The 10,311-nt window shown below is 43.5% G+C and overlaps 1 pseudogene; it reads left to right on the top strand.

Annotated features, from left to right (window-relative positions):
- Positions 1-280: 280 nt before the first annotated feature.
- On the top strand, positions 281-4,253 carry LOC121164631 (annotated as a pseudogene).
- The last annotated feature ends 6,058 nt before the right edge of the window (positions 4,254-10,311 follow it).

The following is a 10,311-nucleotide window of genomic DNA, read 5'->3' as shown; positions in this document are numbered from 1 at the left end:
TCCACTTTGAGGGAGGTCTGTATGATTTTCACTAAATTATTCAAATTACTTGAAAATCCAATTTTAAGTGCTTTAACAGATTCCTCAACTCCATCTTTTAAAGTAGTCACTTTAAAAGCAAATTAGACATAACTATAATAGCTTTCTACATTCTTTATAAATTCTGGAAAGCATTATTATAAAGTGTAACCTTAGGTACTAAGTGTTAAAGTAGCATACGTTTTCAATTAAAATTGACAGTCTTGATTTGTCAGAGGCTCATATGCAAATTGTCTCAACCATGACGTAGGTTGGGGAATTAAATTGATAGATGGTTCCTCAATGTAGTTTTACTTTTAGACAAATTTGATTCCTTTAGTCATTACTTAATTTAAATCTGCTGGGGTTAGAAAAGCATTTATCGGAAAAGCCGAGTTGCTGTTTCCACCCGAATAGCTTGGCTTCTGACTCTGGGTTCCTTACTGCTCGGGGGGTACCCTGGCCAGCCATAGGGCTTGTCTTGCTGCTGAGGGTGGCGCAGGGCCCAGGTCCAGCTCTACAGGTGGGCACCGTAAGCCCACACCAAAAAACCAAGGCATACGTTGCTTGGTTTTTGGTGACCATCTATGACACAGGAAACAGTGGTGTCGGCTAGTACTAAAGTTTGTTCTCACTTCTCTGGTTTGCTAAAAGTATTTCAGAGTATTTTTTCCTTGGCTCTTGAAAGTCTCCTAAGATCATATGATTGGTTTGGGAAGCAGACCAAGCCCTGTACTTCTTACTCCCTTCCATGTTTTTCCCTTGGGGATGCCTACCACCATGAGCAGTTTGGAAACGCCACTCAGCTCCTTCCCGGTGTGGAGTAGCACGGACAAGATTGACCAATTGGAACAACTAAACATATGAGCAGAATCTGAAACAGTGGCTCTCAGGACTTTGATATCAAGCAGCAAAAGATGGGCACCCCTGAGTGCCAACAGTCAAGTGAGAGGCCCATGATTTCTGGTTTACTACCTGGAGAAGAAGAAAAAAACCCTTAGAAAACACGCGGCGGTGGGGGTGGGGGGAACTCGGGAGCTGTGTCTGCGTCTCCCCGAGTTCAGTGGGCGGAGTTAGGAACCTGGGGAAGCTGGGCTGGCTGGATCTGAATAGGAATAATAGGGAAGAAGAGAATTACTCGGAGAATTCTAGAGCTCTGGAGAGGGTCTGCTCAGTGAACGAATGTGAAGAAGCTACCTGAGGCCTGGGAGATCAACCTGAAAGGACCAGAAGGGGTCAGTGGCCATGGGTCACCCACAGGTGAAAATAGTCCCATAGCTATCCTGAAAACCCTTGTAACATACAGGGTTTTGGGTTGGCTAAGTAGATGCCTCCCTTTGAAAATGGGGAGAATGAATCCTAGACTTGGTGTTGCTTTGGTGCGTACAATCAAGACCTATAAAGAAAGGGTCAGTGTCTTCAAACCATTGTGTTGGAGAACAAAGCTTAGGAAGTATAGGGAGACAAAGATCAGATTCACAGTGTTTGCCGTCTCACCCAAGATTCTCAGGCATGTTCTAAAAATACACCAGGAATGTAATTCATAATGAGGAACGAGATCACTCAGTTGAAATTGGGGAGTGGCACAAATGAAAGCATTAGTGGATGAAGATAAAGCAGTTATTGTAGCTGAATGTCATGGTCAAAGCTAGAGAAAAGATTGAATATATTAGAGACATGGAAGATATTTTAAAGATATAAATTGAACATCTGGAAAGGAAAGATAAACCGATGAAATATATACTAGAGAGAATTAATGACAGATTAGAAATTCCAGCAGAAAAGATTTGTGAACTTGAGATGCCATATTAGGAATGATTCAAAATGAGACAGAGAAAAAGGGTTTCAGAAATGAACAGAACATCCGTGAACTCTGGGAAAACTTCTAGTGCTCAATTATAAATCCAGTTGACATCCCAAAAGAGTAGAGGGGGAGGAATCAAAATATTTAAAAGAAATAAAGGCTTTAAAAGTCCCAAACTTGGGGTGAGCTAATGGCCTGGAAGAGGATGCAGGTTAAAATAGTCATGTCCTGTACTGACATGCCTGCCTCCACTTCCTACATCCACTCGTGATTCCAGCTTGCCACTTAATACAGACCCTGGAAGCAGCAAGTGATGGCTCAGCTAGTTAATGGATGATCCCATGGAGAAGATGGATTGAGTTCCTGGGGTTCCTTGTAGATATCTGGGCAGTGAACCAGCAGATGCAAGTGTGTTTCTCTCTCCGTCCCTCCCTCATCCCTCTCTCTCCACTTCTCTTTCTACATTTGCTGACAATTGTAAATCCACAGACACTCAATGGACTAATTGCAGGAAACGGACAAAGTTAGAGTAAGATGTATTATAATCCAGTTGTTTAATACCCATGATAAAAATTGGACTCAGGGGAGAGAGGGAGACAAAGATCAGAATGACTGAGTTTTCATTGGAAACATTTGAGTGAGAAGACCGCAGAGCCTCATCTTTAAACTACGGAAGTTTTTTTTTTTTTTAAGTGTCAGCCTTGAATTCTGTACTGGTGAGTGACAGTATCCTTACGAGCACATGTGAAGCAAAGGCTTTACTGGTCCTAAAAATCCTGAAAGAGTTCCCGACTCACTTGTGGAGGGACAGTGAGACCAGGAACCAAGGGAAGGGGAGGAACCTGATGGCTTTCTTCCTTATTTAGTTCTCTTTAAAAAAAATCTTCTAAAGCCAAGTTAGTGACAACATAGTGAGGGTGTTACAACACCTGTGGAAGGTGAAGAGCCATCCATGATGACGCAAACAGCAGGAGGGAAGTGAAAGTACCATCAGCCCTTGGTATCTAAGGGTTTCACAACCATGCATTTTAACCAACCACAGACAGGAACTGTTCAGAGAAACATCGCACCTGTGTTAAACGTGTAAAAAACCAAACAAAAATTCTTAAATGCTAAACCCAGTATAATAACCATTTGCATAACTCGATTCATGATTGTAAGTAGTCTTTAAAGGCAAATCTGAGGATGTGCCTAGGTCAAATGCAAGCAGTATGCCATCTTGTTTATGGGACTTGAGAACCCACAGATTTCGGTCTCTGTAGGGGAGCCTTGGAACCAGTCCCCCAGAGAGGGACGGCTGGTTATCTGCTGTCGTAGGGCTGCTTTGTTCTATGTGAAGTATGAAGGGGCCTTCCAAAACTTCATGGGGAATCAGAGAGTGTTTTTCATAAATTTGAAGCCCCATCATAGCTTTACAGCCTTTCAAAGAAGCAATGTATACTTTTAACGAAAGACAAGCTGTTTTCTTCCTTCTACTTTCAGTATTACTAGTATCAGGTGTGTGTGTGTGTTCGTGTTCGTTCCCCTCCTCCCCCATCAGACCTATTCTCCAATTCTCTGGATGCCGTCTAGGTGTCCCAGAATTCAACGCAGTCCTCCTATAGTCTACCTGGAGTTGGTGTTGACCCCACAGATTGAGGATCAGGTCTCAGCAGCTTGCCCCCGCCCTCTCACTGCCTCACTGATGCCTATGTTGCCTGCTTCACCATACTTCTCTTCTGAGTTCTGGGGGACCAGAGCAAGAAGTGGGGATCGTGTCCCAATGCAAGCCAATGGCTCTCAACTACCAAAACCTTAAATTTAGAACCTCTGCTGATTGGCTGGGAGATTAGAAATTTAGATACCACAAGACCAAAGATGGAGGGAATTTAGAAGCATCCACAGCTGTGAGTGGCCCAAAGTTCTTTGGAAAGTTTCTTAGAGATGTTAACTGTCCTTTCAAGATTCAAAATTGACAGGGAGCAATTTATTGGCTTCTTGGTTTAGCTGTTAGACTTGAATATGAAATTAAGGTTGAAAAATATAAGGAATTAGTACCTGATAATGCAGGGAAAAAATGCGACACGGTAACTAGAAACAGAGCCACTGGTCAATTTGGGTGCAGTAATCCTGATTTCAAGCCTGGCTGATTTTCAGATTCAACATCATGATTATTACCTGGGGATGCTTAATAGTTTTGGGGTCAGGAGTGTCTGACACAGGATGCAGCTGCCAAAGCAGACCAAACAGAAGAGGGCTATGTGTTGCTTGAGACAAACCATATTCTTGGTTTTGACAGAGGAGATGCAGTTCTTGATGAAGCAGCTTAGATTCTGTAATTGTTGCATACAGAGTTTAGAGAGCTACAGACAAAAATTAGGTCCTAGTAGCTTTTCAGGCAGTTATTGACGATTCACAGACAGACTGAAGGCTGGGGAAAGTGGGAAGATGAGTGTTTGAGGATTTCATCATTTCCGCTCCTTACGTGTGGAAACTACATAGACTTCTAGAAATTAAATGCTACGTGTTTGTGGGAGGAATCCCAGGAAGCTGTGTTCCAGAGATTTACACCAGCATTTTTTTCCTTCTGTGATGAAGTTTTGGAAAATGAAAAACATATTGTCCCTAACTTTATATGCTAGCTGCAAGTGCTGGGTCCCCAGGTTACAGCCAACCGCTGACTCAGCTATGGACCAGAGGTTCCCACGGCTCCTACTCAGGCTTGGTCATTTGGCTGAATGAAAGATGTCCGGGAAACACTTAAATTTCACCAACCTACAGCGGAAGGTGTGAAGCAGCAGCTGAATGGGAAGTATTTAAGGTGAGGTCCAGATGGAATTCCAGTGCAGGGGCCCTGTTTCTGTGGGGTTGCAGAGTGCCAGTATCCTCCTAGCTGGTGGAATTGTGCCCCAGCCTTGGAGCTTCACAAACTGTCTTAGGGATTTTTAAAATGGAGCTTCATCATTCAGGTATGATCGATTAGTAGCACAATTTCCAACTCCTCTCCCCTTTCTGGAGGATGAGGGGGTGGGACTGAAAGTTCCAAGCTTCTCACTATAGCCAGAAGGCCAGCGAGAGTCACATCATTAGAATGAAAGAACCCTTAGTACCTGGGAATTCCTAAGGGTTTTAGGACCTCTAAGTGAGGACTTGGTTACTAGCCAAATGTCAGAGCAAAAGGTGATCTCGGTGATGCCCTAGTGCTTAGGGAATCCCGAGGACTTTGGGGGTTCTGTCAGGGGCTGGGGACAGAGACAGTTCATGCAAAGATTGTGTTAGTTCACAGTGCAGGTGAAGACCGTAGCAACCACTGTACGTATATGAAACTGATCCTAAAAGGAAGTAACAAAATCTTACAAATAATCCCAAAGAAGCAGAAGAAAGATTGCAAAGGCAAATAGAAAGCAATCATCAGCAATGTAGACTTAAACTCAACCATCTCAATGATCATGTTGAGTAGAAATGCAGATATTGTAAAAAAAAAAAAGCAAGACCCAATTATATGCCGCACATAAGAAAACAACTTTAAATGTTTAATCATCGTATTTAAAAGTGAGCTCAAATATTTGAAACCTGAAAACACAAATAGGTCCAACTATACTTGCTAGGTTAACGTCAGGGTAGATTTCAGAATGATGACTGTTAGAGATAAAATGATTTCATAATGAAAAAGGGTTCAATTCATGAAGACCACTATAAACACCTGTGTATAAAGCAAGACATGGAAAGAATTGCAAGGAGGAATAGAAAAACCCACAAAATAGAAAATAAATAAGGATATGGGAGAGTTGAACAATATTATCAGTGAACTTAATTGATAGTTTCTAGAACCTCCACGTAAGAATAGCAAAATATACATTTAAGTTTTGAAAATTAGCAAGTAGAACGTATTCTTATCCATAAAATCTCAATACATATACAAGGATCCAAGTCATACGTAATACATACTGAGCATAGTGGATTGAAATTAGAAATCATTAAAGATGTTGGGGAAGTCTTCAAATAGTTAAACTGTATAAGATGGCTCCCAATAACACATGGACCCGATAGGAAAGTCAGTCTGAGCCTGCGAAAGGAAGTCAGTAAATCGGCACCCTCGGAAGAAAGCAATCCTAAACGATCATTATCAGCTACAGGACTGGAGTTCATACTCCCATTAGGTCAGTAAGGGCCCGTTAAGGAGAACTTTTAGCCTATGAACTTGGCAGTTTAGATGAGCTGGACACATTGTTGATAGATGTAAACAGTCTTTTGTTAAGAAGAAATGTTATAGAACGAGTTTGTGCAGCTGCACACAAGAACCACAGTTTTAACAATATGGAGGATTCCAATAGGCTGACCTTCTTCAACTTGAGTGTGCAGTTATACATAAATATGCAATACTTAACCATTTTTAGAAATTTTCTCTTTTTTAAAGATTTATTTTTATTGGAAAGGCAGATATACAGAGAGGAGGAGAGACGGAGGAAGATCTTCCGTCCGATGGTTCACTCCCCAAGCAGCCACAACGGCTGGAGCGGAACCAATCCAAAGCCAGGAGCCAGGAGCTCTTCTGGGTCTCCCACACGGGTGCAGGTTCCCAACGCTTTGGCCTGTCCTTGACTGCTTTCCCAGGCCATAAGCAGGGAGCTGGATGGGAAGCAGGGCTGTTGGGATTAAAACTGGCGCTCATATGGGCTCCTGACGTGTGCAAGGCAAGTACATTAACCACTACACTATGGTGCTAGGCCCGAAATTTTTTCTTTAAATATGATTCTTTTAATGGCCGAGTTAGGGAGACAGATATTCCAGCCACTGGTTCACTCCCCAGATGGCTATAATGGCTTGAACTGGGCTAAGACAATCAAGAGCATCTTCTAGGTCTGCCGGGCAGGTGCAGGGCCCATGCCCATGGGCTACCTTCCACTGCTATCCCAGTGTATTAGCAGTGAGCTAGATTGAAATGGAGCAATTGGGGATGGAACTGCTGCCCATATCAGATTCTGGTGTCACAGATGGTGGCTTAAGCCAGGATGCTGGCATCTGTACATTTGTTTTCCTTAAGACTGTCGAGCTTCTGAACAAAAAGGTTTTCTGTGAATGCCAAGTGTTTCAGGGGCGAGGTTTGTCCTTTCGAACAGAGCTGCAGGTGCCACTTTGGAGGGTCCTGTCCCTGGAAACAGCAGCACCTAAGTCACGAAATCACCTTTGTTGACAACTGTTTGCTTCCTGGGTATTTGTTATGATGGAGACTGTACTTCTGTGAGTGCCCATGTGAGGGATACTCCAGGGCACCTGTGAAAGGCCCAGCCCAGTGACAAGGAAGCACCCATATATCCACAAGTCTCTGCTCTGCCCCTCGAGGGGGGGTGGGGGTCTTCAGAGCTGAGATTACATTGAAGTTCCAGCGTGATGCAGGTGGGGCTGTTTCCCCCAGAGTTTTGAGCATCTTGAACTTGGGACCTCTCCATCTGTTCCAATTCAGTCAGTGACGTTCCTTCACTCTGGGTGGTTGCTGACTGGAAACCAGAGTCAAGGCCAGGCTGAAGTATCATTTAGAATCCTTCAGATATGTGTCAGCAGAGAAATAAGGGCATGGTTCGAGGAAGAGACCCAAAGGAGGCCACCATGAGATGCAGCCAGTGAAAGAGATGACAGTGGATTTGGGGAAGCCTTTGCTCCTGGGCCAGGGAGGGGAGGGTCAGTGGGTATCCAGGAGCTGTGGGTGCCCTCAAGGCAGGGACCATGGGGCAGAGTCCATGCTGCCTCTGTGCTTTTGAGACATGTGCTACGTAAGATTTTGTGCTGTGGTTGGAGGCCTCATACTGTATTTCAGAGATGTGTTGAACTGGCAAGGAGGAGTAGGCCAGCAGCTGCATTCCAGATGCTAATGCCTATACAAATTTGTGTGACAAGTTACCTACGGGTGTTGCGGATAATCCCACAGATGCCAGTCCTGTTGGATTATGAAGAATTGTTGGGGTGTTTGATCATATTCCTGTCCACGAGTTGCTAGTGAGCCTATGCCATGTGTCTTCATCAAAGCTGGTGTTTCTCTGGGCTTTGGCCCATCTCTTGGTGAACCACACCCTGTTCTAGTCCAGTGGTAGATGGGACTAATTGGAGGAGAATCAGAAGCACATGAATGACCCTCCCTGGCTTCCCCCTACAGGGAGAACCTGGAGCAGACACAGGGCCAATGTGGGCTGGGGTTTGGGGAAGGACCAACTTCAGCTGAAGAAGGGCAAATCTTGACCTACAATGTCCACTAGGCTTATCCACATTGACTTTTGTGTGCTACAGGGTCCTGCAACTTCTCTGAAACTTGGCATGAATTATAAATTCAGCTGGCAGTGCTCTAGGAATTTCGGCTGTGTGGTGCCCTCCGTGAAGCACTTTGGGGAACATCAATGGAAATGGCACTGGCCCTATGGGATGTGAACAACTTCCCTCCTGTGGCACTGCTGTGTCCAGCAAGTCGGAAGAACCATACCCAGGCACTGGTCTGTAGCACTGGTTACTGGTGAAGTTCCTTAGGTTTTCTCAGTGTTTGGAAGGATCTTTGTAATGATCAGACTGTGGGGCCATTTAGGGTGACAGCCACTTAGGAATTTCTTGGAGAGAGGAGTGCTGCTTGGAAGGCCCAATGGCCACATGTTTATCAGAACTGTGGACATCTCTAGAACCTCAGCTGAAGGAGCTCATCTGAGCACATGGGTCTCCAATCCCATTCTGGGAGCTGCCTTGAGGGTCTCTGTCTTGGGCATGGGGTCAATTGGATGTGAAAGCATGAACAAGAAATGGTGCCTGCTCCTTTCCAAAGGAAGACCCAACTTGGGGCACGAAGAGAAGGGTGTATGTGTTGGCATTGGTGTGAATATCCAGGCTGGAATACCTCTTCTTGTTGTGAGGAGTTGACAGAATGAAGTGTTTCTACCATATGCAGAACCTGCAGAGGGAGCTACCTGTGGCAACCTCAAATGAAGATCAGGTTAGCTGCATCAGTGCAAGTTTGTGCACGATATTCTTGGGAGGAAGGAAGCTTTCCTCCAAGAGCTAATGTTGGCAGTTGAAAAGGGGTGTAGCTGAGATGCTCAAGACATGATTGACCTGAGTTGTTTCTATGTAAGCAACCTTAAGAAATGAGTGGGAATTTAAATATAGGCTGGTGGGGAGGGGAGGGATTGGAAGAACTTGCTCTTCAAAAGCCTCCCCTAATCCAGTCTACTAATCTATGACGTTTGATTGAGCTTAAGCCATTTACATTCAGGGTTAATATGTATGGGTGGTACTTGAGTCCTATCATTTTAGGAATGGGTTGTTTATTAGTTTAGTCTTCTGTTGTCATTTTACTGGGATGTTTTTCCTGTTTGCCTTTGGTTTTGGTAGGTGCTATTCCTTTTCTGTGTTTATTGTCTGGAGGAGACACACTTCAACAAAGATCAGTGGAAACTAAATCACATGGGTTTTGTTGTTTTCTGTTGGTTTCATCTCTTCAAAACGTTTTCTTCTGATTAAATCATTCAATGACTCGTAGATTGTGCAGTGGCATCATTTTCTTCAAGAAGATTCTTGATTTTCATTTCTCCAGCTACACATTAGTCATTTAATAACATGTTATTTAACTTTTTGGTGTTAATTTCTTTTTTCTCCCAGATGTTGATTTTGTTTTGTGGCTCTTCATTTAAGGGGATGTATAGTAGCTGTGTAATGGAGACTGTCATATCTAGTAACATGTCATTTAACTTCATGGCATTATAAGTTTCTATTTTTCTTTCTATTGTTGATTTTGTATCATGACTTTTCATTTGAGGGGATGTACAGTAGCTGTGAAATGGAGACTAATATCCAGATGTGAGGATGCAGTATAGAATGCATTTCTGCTTCCAGACAAAGATGGACTTACAATGAAACTGTTCACCATATCTTGACAATAGGATGCTGGACTCTCTGCCATTGTCCATGCCAGCAATGATGGACATATGACTATGTATGAAGAACTGTATGTTAGTAATGATATAGAGGAACTAGGTGGGGGGGGAGGGATTTGGGGAGGGAATAAGGGAATATGGAACTGTATCATAAAATGATAGCAATAATAAAAAAAATGTATTTAAAAGTAAATAAATAAATCTTAAAATGTCCCCAAAATCTCCCCTAATCTTTTCAATTATTTGTCTTGACTTTTTTTTCTTATTTGATCATTGTACACATGCATGTACGAGAAGATCATGACCCTTATACAGTTTTTTAAAGGGTATTTGAAACGTAGAGAGATACAGAGACGTTCTGCCCATTGGTTCAGTCTCTGAAAGCCCACAGCAGGAGAGCTGGGTTAGGCATAAACCTGGAATTCAATCTGTGTTTCCTGTGTGAGTGGTGGAGACCCAAGTACTCTGTTACCTGATGCCTCCTAGGGTGTGTATTAACAGGAAGTTGGATCAGCAGCAGAGCTAGGCATGGGATATGTGTCCCAAGTGGTGTCTTAACCATTGCACTAAATGCCTGCCCCTGTGCAGTTTTGCTGCTGC

The sequence above is a fragment of the Ochotona curzoniae genome, unplaced genomic scaffold (assembly GCF_017591425.1).
Source record: "Ochotona curzoniae isolate NIBS_2020 unplaced genomic scaffold, NIBS_Ocur_1.0 contig_883, whole genome shotgun sequence".
Lineage (NCBI taxonomy): Eukaryota > Metazoa > Chordata > Mammalia > Lagomorpha > Ochotonidae > Ochotona > Ochotona curzoniae.
The sequence above is the reverse complement of the archived record's forward strand: the minus strand, read 5'-3'. Positions and strand labels throughout refer to the sequence as shown.